The 13,775-nt window shown below is 38.3% G+C and overlaps 1 long non-coding RNA gene across 2 annotated transcripts; it reads left to right on the top strand.

Moving 5' to 3' along the window:
- Positions 1-1,860: 1,860 nt before the first annotated feature.
- On the top strand, positions 1,861-7,127 carry LOC109309380. 2 transcript variants are annotated; one of them, XR_002100895.1, is made up of 2 exons: positions 1,861-1,942; positions 6,321-7,127. It is a non-coding gene; the product is annotated as an uncharacterized LOC109309380 (long non-coding RNA). The 2 variants fall into 2 exon arrangements; XR_002100896.1 differs by lacking the exon at positions 1,861-1,942 and adding an exon at positions 5,483-5,606.
- Positions 7,128-13,775: the final 6,648 nt, after the last annotated feature.

The following is a 13,775-nucleotide window of genomic DNA, read 5'->3' as shown; positions in this document are numbered from 1 at the left end:
CTTTTTGATATACAGGAGTGATTCAACTGTGATTGCAATGGTTGATGAGACTATATTACACAAAAGACTGACTGCTAATTTAAATCAGTAAGTTCTTTTGGAAATATTTTCAATAGGGCTGTTTAAAAGAAATGAGAGAATATTCCAAAAACAAAAAGAGTGTAGCTATCCAGAATTACAGAGATGCTTATTTACTGGATAGCTTAATAGGGGACTTCAATGGCATACTTACTTGAAAGAGATGAGCAGCATCTGGACCAAGCTATGTAGGTTCTTTTTAAAGCTCATAGCTTACTGTGGAGAAGATGGTGGGGAGTAACTGTAATTCTCTCCTCCCTCTTGCAACCTATCTACAAGTAATTTGAAAAGGTTAAAACATTAAGCAGCAATTGGGAAAAGCACTCATTTAAGGGCAAACCCAGTGGCATCCAATAGATTGTTCTTTGTCTGGGAGCTTAGCCAAGCTCTCTTACTCACTGTAATATACCATGTCAAAGAGCTGGCTCTTTATTATACAGTGCTTTTAAAAAGTGTGTTTCACTTGGAAACATAATAGTAAATTTACTTCACCAACTGAACGCTGCTTTGCAAATTTTACTGTTACATGAATCAGTTCTGGCATCATCCATTAAAGAAAATACTAAAGGCTTTTAGAAAATATTTATCCTGATTGAATTTATGATGTGATCCGTTATTCATATTTATGGCAAGTTTAATGTGATAAGATAGATGAAACGGCTCTTGATGACAAGATGGCAATCTGATAAAGCTGCATTTCTAGCTTGTTCGGATTGCATGTTAGAAAGCCCTGGGAAACTGAATGTGATATGATAAAATAAAGTACCAAGCTGGAATGCTATCCAGGTTAGGAAAAGTAAAAACACCTACCAAAATAAAATTAAATCTACAATGAGCGGTGTAAACAGAGGTTGAAATTGTCTTTGTTTCTAAAAGAGATACAGGCTTGAGGTTAAGTCCAGAAAAAACAGAGAGTGAGATTTTCCTTGTGGCATTCATTAGTTAGTGCTTCTTATAGGGAAGAGGGGTTTATGTGAATCATAGAGAAGACCAGGTTTTACATCTCCAAACCCCAGGTTTCAGAAGGGAACAATATCTGAAATTCTGTTAAGAGTATTCTCCTTTACACTGATCTTCACTATTCACCTTCTGAGAATCAGCAGAGTATTACAATAGCTTTGCTGCCAAAAGTCATGTTAGTTAATAATCTTCTCCCTCTATTGCACTTCAGTGCTGCTCAAAGCAAACTTAACTCCTACTGTTTCTGCTGATTGTACTGATTTAAGCTTAACAGGGAACACCCAGGGCTCCTGTGATCACCCCATACCTACTCCATAGATCTCTAATGAGGCAGAGTACTCCACTATGCAGTATGTGTCTAGAGAATCAGCTGGTGTAACTGAATTCATCAATCTAACTTCAGCTCATTTCACATTGACTATGTTCTTTCCAACTTCTATTGCTTTTGTGGCTTTTTCCATTTTGTTACAGTGACAAGCTGCTGAAAAAATCACCTTCTTTTTCTGGACTATGTTGCTTCTATTGACTTTCCCCCATCTAGTTTTGCCTTTTTAAAAGAACGTAGTCTCAACAATATCTTTTGGGGGAAGGGATACTGTCCCTTTAACTTCAGCAGAGAAAAGTAGATGCAGTCTTAAAGATGCCATTTTGAAACTTGGTATTTGTGTTTCTGCCACTGGATAAGGATTTGTAAATCAGGTGGTGTTTTTTTTCCCCTCTTCCTCCTGATTCTGGAGGATGAACATTCTTACTTATTGAGTTACTTTAAATATATTGTCCTCTCTACTTTCTAGCAGAGACCAGGAGACGTCCTAGTGGATTACCATAATATAGAGTAACTACTGAGGTCTTTGTAAGAAGAATAGATTCCAGAGCATATCAAATAGTATCAGCAGTCACAAAGGTATCTTCTGTGCTTCATTTAAAATTTAGAATGAGTTTAACATTGGTGACTACAAGTAGTATGATATATGCTAATAAGAATGCTTGTTAGTGCTTTTATTATAATCACAGCTGTTAGGAACTTGCAAATCACAAACACTTGCTTTGTGCCGAGAAAGCAGCATAAGGCTTTTAGATAACAGTTTTTTTTGCTTTGGTTTTATTCTCTTTAACACACACTTTTCAGACTGTACTATAATAGGAACAACATTAAGTGGTTTTTAAATGAAATCTGGCATGAACAGAAACTGCATTTTGCTTGTTTGTGTGGGAAAACACCTTAAAATACATGTTAGGCTCTCTTCTGAGATTGTTTGGTAGGAGACTGCTTAATTGAACACCGTTACTGTTGCTATAGGCTTCTCATGCCTTGATAACATCTAGGCAGTTATAACAATATCGAAGAAGAGGAGACTATTCTCTAACTTTAGAATCTTCCCTTGAAAGGAGCAGACAGGGGCTCTTAAGGTGTAGGACAGTGGTGAGGAAGTTGGACTATTATATTATTTACAGAAGGGGAAGAAAGATAAAGTAGGACAGGTCCCGAGGTCTTGGTCTTTCTGTAGCTTGGAAGGGTCAGTGCAGCCTCTTTCTCCTGTGGGCAAAATGTGCCAGGCTAACTTTCCCACTTGCCCTTATGAGAAAATAACAATGAAATCCTGAGCAGCTGGGCTCAGGATTCTTTCCTCTACAAGGGGAGGGAAAAGATCTGAAGAAAACTAAAGTAATTCATAGCAGTAGTTCCTCCTGCCTCTGTCAAGATCTTCCTTGGGAACACCAGCTATGGAACCCTTTGTAGAGACAGGGGTAAGAGAGCCTGAACTGATTGCAATGGAGAGGAGAATGGATTGCCTAAATTAACTGTAGTAGGTAGCCTGGAAATCCTTGCTCCCCAAAACCTAGGCAGAGCCCACTTTCTGAACTTGCAACTCCTTGTGTAACCTAGGCAGCTCCCCGTTTGTAAAGCTGACAAAACTTGTTTCTTTGTTTATATCATAAGAAAACCTTTTAAAATAGGTATTACAGTAGAAAGCCAGTAGAAGCTGCTAGCTAAAGCAGCTGTAAAACGAAGTGTGGCTATTCCATATTTTGGTAATTTGCTCCATATTTTACCCTAAAATATTGGAAAAATATTGTAGGGGATTATATAATTAAAGATAAGTAGGATGCTTAATATAAAGTTGCAAAAGTGTTTCTTAGCAGCAGAAAGCCTACTTTTGCAACTTTTGAATTTTATAATGATTTAAAAATATTATTTCCCTGAAGACAAGATTGCATTTATGAAGAAAAGTGGGAGGGGGAAGGTTTAAAAAGAAACATCACTGAAGAAATGAGAAATTATGTAGAGGAAGATACTCTACCAGTGGCACTTTGCTCCATTTAAATTAAGGAAAATATTTAAAGAAGAGTTTGTCATTGCTGGAGAAGGTGCGCGTGAATAGGAATTTTCCTGGAAGTGTAATGGGAATGCCCTAAGAAAACAGTATTTTAAGGGATCATAACAAATAGAATTTTTCAAAATAACAAATGCTAGGCTACCTGTAGACCCACAGCGGTTCTACTGTGTTACAATTCAAAGGAGATGGCCAAGTTGGGGAAAGACCATTAACAATATAATCATTATTGGCTCCAGATGTGTGATAACTTATTTCCAATATTAGTAGCACGGAGCAATAAAGTATGGGAAATCTTCCAACAGAAAAAGTACCAGACAACCTTATATCAGGAAGTAGCAGGTATTATACCATGAGATAAAATATTTCTTGAAATTTGAGCAAAATAAGTGGTTGATAAAACCCACATGTGACTTTTAAAAGTAATAAATACAGATTATGCATAAGATTTGTTAATACTTGAATGGAATTTTTCATTTGCGTGAACGATAAGCTTTTTATGAAAAAAGAACAGACTGAAAAACAAACTCTGTGGAACCAGGTGAGTTGTCACACGGTTGATGAGAATGTTTAGATCTACAGTGCAGATGTTTGGGGATGTCTATACCAAATTTCAAGTGTCTATTCCAAGGTGCAAAAAGCTTTCAATGCAGTGGTTGTAAGTTGGGTGGTGGTGGTGGTGGTGGGGGAGAGGGTATTGTTTTTTTTTTCTAATATGGACAAAATGACATGTGTTTTCCTAACAATTTTTGCAAAATGATCGAAATACCTTAGATTGAATTTATTTCAGGAAAGTTAAGGTGAAGCTGACATTGTACAGTCTGCTTAGTTATAAGTCTTGGCAGAATTATAAACACCGATATTATAATGGGAAGTGTCAGGTGACTATAGCTTTGTGTCTCTACCTGCTGCCTAAAGCAATGCCCACTAACAAAAGCAGTGCTTTTCTTTGACTTTCTGGCACCTGTTAACTTTTACCAGTATAGGCTTTTGTAGGAATTTTTCCCAGCATGCCTCTCAGTCACAAGCCCTTTGTATGGCAGCTGTAGGCCTAAGGGGCCATTTTAGCAATTGTAACTTCTTTTTCTTTTCAAGTTGATAAGAGCTTTTAACTCCCATGTTAAACTAACACAAAAACTAAAGTCTCGAAGATGGAATTTTTACAAACCATAAACAGAAATTCAGAAATTTTCCTCCAGAATAGAATGTAAGCAATTTATAAAACTATTGGATTTTTGACCTTGTTCTTTTGATACATTAAGAGCTGACTCCTTCTTTTTTTTTCCCCCTTACGGTCATGTGTTTGTATGTGTACACATGTGGCTTTCCATGCGCTCTGTGAAATATCAGGTATTTCTGGTTCTGCCAGTGGAGTTTTTATTGGGTGTAACATTTGCTGTCAACTCTTGTCTTTGAGGTTGTGTGTGTGCTTTCAAACTTTATGGAAGTTCTTATTTCTTAATGGTCTAAGGCTTACATTTTGTAAAAGGATGTGGGTAGAATTTAAATACCCAAGTCTAAGGGTACAATGCTCAAACTCCCTCAGATTTGGAAGGTACCTGAATCTCTTAGCACATGCACTTTTTCAGTATCTCAGCTATCTATTAATACAAATACATTTCTACAGAAAATCAAGCTAAGCATATTATTTTAAGTATCTTGACGGTTCAGTAGAAGGATGTAGAGTATTGTGCATGGCCATGAGGGATTCAGGAAGCCTTGCCACTGAATGTAGCTGGCAAATAGGTGGCCTGCATCTTCTAACTAGCCAGAGCAGCAAAGGGAGAAGTCCCCACATGTGCTCTTGTTTGCTTCACATCTTAACGACTAAGGTATATTTACTCTCAAATGCTGTGGAAGGTCCAAACAAGGGTGCTGCTTTTGGCCAGTTACCTGAAGCTCTGCTTCTTTTTATCACTTTTTTGTGCATGTCTCCAGGCAGAGTTTTAATGGGTGGCATTCACAGGCTCCTTGGACTGAGGGACAGTGAGTGCTGGCCTGTGTGCTCTGCTTGGAGTCCTCACTTGGACCCCTTTTTATTAGCCTATGAACATTACTCCCATTGAAGCTTTCTCTATTGTTGCACCCAAAAATCTGTTATGCTTCTAGAGGCCTTCCTGGCCGAGAGAAGATTATTGTTCTCTTGGTGGGCCTAGGCCTACCATGCCTGGCATAACTAATTGGCCTGAAGCTCTGCTCCTGCCCTTCTCTGAACTGCTTCTGCCTTGACAGGTATGAGCAGCTCGTTGTCTATGTCATGTTCGAGCCTGTTTGATAGCTTTCAACTAGGTGTTCTTCCACCTAAGTCCTCGTCATCTTTTACACCTAGAGGAATAAGCTCTTGACAAAAGGCAGTGAGTGACCATGGCTACTCTCATTTCAAAATACAGCCAGAAAAAGAGAAGCGGGTAGCAGTGGTGCTCCCCTTTTATTCAATAGCTTAATGAGTAGAATACTTGTTTAGGATGTGAGAGACCTAGTCTTATGCCCTCTTCTGCCTGAGTAGATGCAAGACTTAAAATCTCAACTATTCTCTTCATGAATGTTGGTCTTTCTTCCAAAGGACTATACTTGCATTTTATCAAATGATTGTTCAGTATTAAAATCATAAGCAGTCTTTGAAGGAGGGATGAGAATCCAAGTCTCTCCTCTTTGACAAAGAGTGAGCCCTAATCACTGACCTACAGAGTCATGCTTGCTCTCAGTAGGATAACTAGGGTGGTAGGGAAGGGGGTGGTGGTGGTGGTGACCATTGCAGTATTCCAGGTACCACTTTTGAGGAAGGAAGAGGTATATGCAAAAATTGCTGCTGCTGTCAACAGCTCAGTAGCCACTACTGTTCTAAGCACTGCCATCTCTGCCCAGGTTGTAGGGCTACCATTATGCATCTGCTTCTTTTTGTTCCCCCTCTCTGGTCCAATTATTCTTGAATTGTTTTCCCAACAGCATGAAAGTTTCAAGAGAGGAGAGATTCCCTCCCTCCCTCTGTCCAAGAACTGCCTATAGCCAGGTGTTGAAAGCGCTTGCTTATGAGGGTGGGGGATACGGGTTCAAACCAACTCATTCCTAAGGAGAACTAGAACCCAGACCTGCCCCAGCCTGAATACTCCACCCACTCGGCTTGTGTGAGGTTGGCAGTGGGATGGGGGCATCGTCACTACCATTGCTTTTCCCTCCTCATGTCTCAAAGGAAAGTAAGACCAAAGGAACAGATTGACTACCTAATTCATATAAGAGGTTCCAGGCTTTAATTTCTGATTTGATATAGCCAATTCTTTGTAGCCTTGAGCTGGGTGTTTATCAATATTTCCCACTAGCTAGTTTAAATGCTTCAAGGTTCAGTTTTTGGTGCCTGTTCTGATTCCCCTTCTGAATCACCGGACTCTCCCTGTGTACTGTATAGGGGACTTAGGTGCCCAATTCAGGATGTTGATCCAACTCCAGAAACCAGGCGCCCAGAACTTGGCGTTGTGACAATTAGCATTAGAGCACCTAAGTTCCTTTCTGGATTTGTCATTGATTTTAAACATAATGTTAATAAAAATGAATATTGGACAGTATCTTCAACTGTGTCTTCCTAAAAGTCCCCTCTTCTCCCTTGTTTAGCTGTCAGTCTCTTGTTTTGTGTGATGGTATTATTTCACTAGCTCCTCAGTTGCCATTGAATTTTCAAGGGCAGATGACACCTGAGTTTGCAATGTATTTTTCTTTATATAAAACAATAAACGTGTGTGTGTGTCTCTCTCTCTCTCAGCCTTTCAATACTTCACCATTCAATATTAAAAAGAAGGGAAAACACAGCAGAAACAAGCTCACTTCTACCCTCCACCACCTTCTACCTTTGTGCCTTAACTGTTAGGAATCTGAGTTTATGTAAAATGGCTGCAAAATGCCTCTATTTCGATTTAGTAATGTTTACACCTTCCATATTACACTTGGATTTAAATGACTATGCATGTTGTAAAGCAGTGGAGAATTGTGCCCTATGTTTTTGAAAAAAGCAGGGAAACAGCAATCTGATCTGTTGTTTTATCGTTTATCAGTTCTCCCTGCTTATTTCAAATTTATCAATTATATTCTTCCTTCAAGGTCAGATCATCCTGCATTTAATAGTAATGTGAGGAAAGACTGTTTCTGTTCAATGAAAATCTCAATTTAATATATCATTGAGTTTTAAGGTTATAATGCCCAGGTAGCATTTTAATCTTAAAAAAAAAATCTTTACTTAAACTAGACATTTTAAATCATTGAGTTGTTATATTTATTAGAGGGATTATACATTTGATTCAATTTAAAGTGTTTTACTAATGTTTTTGAGACTTAAGGCTGTCTTCACATTCTTGCTGGAAAAAAAAGAAACTGTGCTAATTCAACACATACTGTTTGAAAATCTTTTTGTTTGAAGTATAGGGTAGAATAAAAATTTGGTATCTGAAGACAGCTCTACTTTTGATGTGAATTTCACAAGGTGATCAAGATCACCTGTAACAAAGATATGGAAAAATACTCTCCTGTCCACTTACATGTGTAGCCTGTGACATGAGAGGAAGAAATGAAAAGTAGTGATAAGAATTCTTTAGGCCAGCCAACCTAACTCCTAGACTCAGTAGAAATTGAAAATTCCAGTTACAAAAATAGGTGCCTAATTTTGTTAGTTGAATAAGTGATCTGATTTCCAGAGATGCTAAGCCTTAGGAGAACGTTTTTTTCCTTCGATAACAAAAATATTGAAATAGTACTTATATTATGGAACCCCTTTCACTTGGGTGATAGGGCTCTTGCATTACTGTTCAGTTCCAGTATGAATGTTAAGAGCCATTCTTTTTCTTTTAAATTGCTAAAATGAGAGGCTAGCATTGTGTACTATTTGCAAAGTAAAACTAAGATTTTGAAAGAAGGTGCCATTGACTCTAGCTGTAAACTCTTGATCTGAAGGTCACTAGGATCAGATTGGAATGCATGTGATTGTTCTGATTACCGACTTGCCTCCTGCCCAATGTCCCATTGCTGCTTCCCAATTCTGAAGCCTTACAGATGACCAAAAATTGTAACACTTCTCCCAAGACGTATTTCCCATTAGAAATAAGGACTTACAGGTTTTCAGTCATGTAGACCTTTAGTTTTCATCTCCTATGGTTCTTGATACATTTTATGAAAATAATGCAAATAATTTTAATGAAATGAATGAATTTGCATGAAAATAATTTTGGTGATCTCTTGGGTCATGCAAAAAAATCCAACAGCAAGAGCAACCAGGATGCTTTCAGTGTTATGGCTCATTATTTCTCTTTTCTGGTCAGCAGGATCACCATATTTTCTTGCATAGCGCACACCCCAAAATATGGCACCTTGCTTTGGGAAAACAGAATGAAGAAAAACACGTTTTTTCGGGGCTTTCTCTGCTACAGCATGGACTCACTGTGGATGAATACTCTCAGGCACATGCATTACTCACCCCCTCCTTCCAACTCCAAAAGATGCTTCCAATTTAATCCTGTGACAGGATTAAAACATGAGCTTTGGAGCTTGGAAGAGGGGGTGAGTAACTGGAAATCAGGCTCTGTCCCTCCTGTATGGGCTCAGGAAGGCAGTGCAACCCCTGGCAGTCATTACAATATATTCATACGTGCCTTCTGGTAAGGAAATCGGCCTCCTCACTTAAACGCACCAGTAATGGACGGCTAATCTGGGGGGGAAAGACACATGGTATACAAGTAAATACAGTAGTGCCGCTAATAAACCTGGAAGAATTTATCTCCTTTTTGTGGATGCTGTTGATGCTAGTAAGCTTGCAGTAGAGTAGTTGTGGAAAATGTGTCCCAGTGACAGTGTTCTGGATCTAGTCTGCAGAGTAGGGAACAAATCTAGCAGGTACTAGCTGAAGCTCAAGCATTGTAATCCTCATTTTGACATCTCTCATGAGTTGAGAGAAGGAAACAGGAGATTAGAAGCATAATTTTAACATCAGGGGAAAGGACATTTCTTCTTATTTTCAGGAGTGAGGAATTTTCTTGTGTTTGTCACATGCATCAAGAATTTTCAAAGTACTAGTGATTTGTAAACTTGAAACACCTTCAAGAGGGCTTGATTTTCACGAAGTGCCTATTTCTCTGTCTTTGGAAATTGGCCCTCTTTCTGTAGTCTGAAGTTGGGCACCTAAAATTACTAGCTGCGTTTGAAAATCTTGGCTTTCTTGTGTAGTCTTTTTTGCCAATACTTTGGAAGTCAGATTTCTGCTGAATAGCACTCCCTGTTATTTTGTGTTAATTTTAACTCATGTTTAATTTACTGGCAAGTGTGTCTGTGTGGAAACACTAATGGATTTGTTTCTTGGCCAGCACAAAGATTGTATTTCTCTGTGTTGTTAACTTTGTGTCATCGCAGAAGGTAGACTAACTTTATTTTGAGTTTGTCTTATTTTCGCTTGACATTTTAGGATGAATAGCTCAGCATAACAAATTATTATATATGCTTTAGCTTCAAGCTTTTAATGTGGAATCCAAGTTTTAGCATCAGGATCCAATTAAATGATAGTTCAATCTGACTTGAAAAATTAATGGTCCAGAACAGAAAGCCTGTCACATTTTTTTTTGAAGTTCTTATTTTCAGTATTCCTGTTTTAAATAAAAACCTGGATGCAACCCAGTAACATAAAGCTGCATGTTCTTTCATCAACTGAACTTATAGCCACACCTGAACGTGAAGATTAAGTAAATAACTGTTATTAAATACAGTGTTTTATTTGGCTGCATATGTGTTATTAGTTACAAAATGCTGCTGTGGTGTCCTGTTCAAAAAAGTTTATATTGCTGCTGTTTGCTGCCCTTTGCAGGAGATATGATTTGAACTTTGTAAATCATTATTCTATAATTATGTGTCATCCACAACGACAGTTAGAACATTTAACTTCTGTTGACGCATGAATTGGACATATTGATTTTTTTTCATTTTAATGATATACAGATTGGCATGTAATAAATTTTGATGCAAACATCTTCTTAAAATGTGTTTAATATACCCTGACTGAGAATAATGGTTTACTATTAAGTGCAAGTGGAGGATTCAGATTTGTATATAAAACAGTGATGCATGATGCTATGGGCACCTTATACCAAAAAGGAAGGCAATGCCTTTAATTTCACTACAGTTTAAATCCGGAAAGCAGTGAATGATATATTTACTTGCATTTAGCATTTTAGCCAAAAAAAAAGATTTGATGGCAGAGTATTGAGAGCATTAGTTTTTCAAAAATTAAATTACTGTAGCTTTACTGGAAATTTATCTTTTTATGTTTGCAAAAGTTAAATTTGTTCTCATCACCCAGCAACTTTCCTGCAGTTATAGTCTTGGCCACACTTCCCACTTTTTAATCTCTTGTTACCCTTAAACTTCCTCTCCATTTGTCTTATTTTTGGCATTATTTTTATAGAACTGTGCATTTCCATTGCAATGGGACAGACACACTGTTATATACAAGTTGGGAAATGTATTTAAAGTAATTAAAAAAACCATTGAAACCAAACTGTTTTGAACTTGTTTTTCTTTCTTTATATTCAAAACTAGCTCCTCATTAACTGGACTAGAGTTATCCAACTTCTAAGCAGCTGGGGACCACATGCTATGGGGGTCACAGATCCCCCAGGATGCATGCCATGCTATGCCCACCCGTGGGCATTCCCTCTCCCCCACCTTCCACACTGCACACAGATGTTCCCCCCTAAACCCCCTCCCCACTGTATGCATGCACAGCTTTGGCTGCCTAGCTGCAGGTTCCCCTGCTGCACTATGCCACATGCGAACTCTAGGCCACCAGCTCCTCTGGCAGTGTGGGTTATGCAGCACTGCACTGCTGTGCCCATCCCTCTCCTTGGGAATGCAGTAGAAAGTAGAGGCCAGAGGGGGAGCCCTAAAAACCCCGCTGCTGCTTCAGCAGGAGTGATAAAGGTCAGTAGTGGCTTGGGGAGAGCCTGGAGAGGGGAGGCTAGGAGGGATCATCTTAATTCTATGTGGGCTGCATCTTGATTCCTCATGGGCCACATGAGACCTGCAGTCCGCACAAGTTGGAGAGCTGGGCTAGATGATGCATTTATTTTTCTGTTAAGGGTAGGAGAACTTTATTTGAAACTTCTTCAGCAGATAAAAAGAAACTTTAAAACATTTGGGTAACATTTTAAAAACTGTCGTATGCATTTAGGCACCTAACTTTTACAGAATTTCAGGGATTTGGAATTTGAAAACCTAACCTAGGTACTTTTGATCTTGCCCTTTTAAATGCAAGAGCAAAATACTGATTCAGAATGAATAGATTCTTTGTGCAATGATAGAGAATAAAGTAAGGTAGCTAACTGTTAGTCTGAAAGCAGGTCAAGGGTGGCACCCTGCAAACTGATTCAGAAGCATAAACTTTTGTAGGCAACAGCCTGCTTGGTCCAATGTTTTTGTTTAGCAGAGTTGCATGTAAATGATCCAAAGTCATGTCTTTTTTTCAGGACAAAACTCACACTGCAGGACAGCTTTCTCTGAATTACTTCAATGCTGGTTGTTTGGAGAGAGCTCTTTAATGGACGTAATTTGTGAATTGCCTAAAGTTCTTGTGTTCATCTGTTTGTCAGAAGAAGAATGCTACGGTTCCACAATTGCACCCAAACTCATACTAAGTAGCACTTATTTATGTGCATCAGTGGAAATGCTTGCTTGGTAAGCCAAGGTAAGTTTGCCCAAACCAATCTTATTTTGAACATATTTCCTGCAATCTTCTACCCAGGAGTGTTTTTACTCTTTTGAAATAGTGCTTTTAAACATAACTCCACATAGTACTCTCAAAAGGTTAGGGTCAAAATTCTTCCTTGCAATTCACACAGCAGACCTCTGATGTACTTGTTCCATGTGTGGAACATCAACTGACATTAATAAAAGTTCTGCGCTCAGAATAAGTTCTGAATCAGAATGGAGAATTTAGCCTTATGAGTTGACACATTAGATTGCAATGATTAACTTTATAAATAAACAGATACATGTACTCTATACATGCATTGAGATACTATGTGACATGTACATCATTTTCTTACTGAGAGGACTCCAAGAGATCAATTATATCTTAATACATTAATACAATTACAGAATTTCAAAACGATGTAGTCTTTGGCATACTCTTTATACAGCCTTTAAAATACTCTCTGGATAGGGAAACACCCTTTGTCTTGTATGTTTTACATAGTTCTCTTTGCTTAGAGACAGTGTAAGCTCTTTGGGGAAGGACTTTTATTCTGTATCAAATGCAAAGTATGTTAGCACTTTTATCTTAGTTGGAGGTGTTGGTAGTACCATAATACTAATTATGATACATTTAATATAAAAGAAACACCTCAAGCAAGCCTTTATAAGTTATTCTATAACTTTGTCTGACTTATCAAATAACAGCAGCTACAAAAGATCCTCAGTGTGAAACTAGGTATTAATAGAATTAAGAGAGTCTAGCATGGCTATAATTTGATTTAAATATGAATACGTCTCAACAGTTACAATGAGTAATTACTCCCCTTGTCTGAGAAGGTTGGCTGTCTGACATATCTTGCAATATATCACTTGTTTGAAGCTATAATATTAAAAAGAATATACAAAATATCAATCAGTCTTTCTCATTTTCATAGCTTTTTAAAATAAACTAGTAATTAATAAAGATTACTCTGTGGTGCTACAGAGGTTCTAGCCATTTCACTGCCACTATGCAATGGTTTATATTAAATAAGCCATTCAACTTAGTATAACATAACAAATAAAAAAGCTAAAAGGATAATGGCACAAAAAGAAGGAAACTGGCAAAAGAAAATATAAGGAAACTCTGAAACTATATATTAATCAGCAGGTTACAATCAATTGCTAAGTATAGGAAAGTTTTCTTTTGAACGTTTTAAAGAAAAAAAAATCATGTCTGACTCTTGGTTTGACTTCATATAATTCCCAGTGCTGACGACCTGTTAAAATACTTTATTTTTCTGATAAGCAGGGATCTGGGTTTTCTGTTTCTCACAGAAAAATGGGGAAAAACTACAAATCTTCCCTTTTCACTGGAGAAAAATGTGGATTTTTAACATAGAAACATGTGGATTTTATTCTTTTGCAAAGAACTCTCTGCAGGCTGGCAAAGTTCCAGCCTGCAAGGGGCTGAGGAGAGCAGGAGGAGGATGGAGAGGCAAGGGGCATCAGACCAGACAGCCTGAAGAGCAGCTCCCACAGGTAACTCTGGTTGTGGTGGGGCATTGAGGCCCTCATAGGGAGGGAGGGAAGGAATTGAGTAGAGCTGGGGCTGGGGCTCCCTGCCACTGCACCCACTTCTGCGGGGACAACAGGAACCCATGCCCCCCAGATCTGTGCATGGGGCAGGGGCAGGCTGCCTGCTGT

Source organism: Crocodylus porosus, unplaced genomic scaffold, assembly GCF_001723895.1.
Source record: "Crocodylus porosus isolate Cpor-Errol unplaced genomic scaffold, CroPor_comp1, whole genome shotgun sequence".
In the NCBI taxonomy this organism is placed as follows: Eukaryota; Metazoa; Chordata; order Crocodylia; family Crocodylidae; genus Crocodylus; species Crocodylus porosus.
The sequence above is the reverse complement of the archived record's forward strand: the minus strand, read 5'-3'. Positions and strand labels throughout refer to the sequence as shown.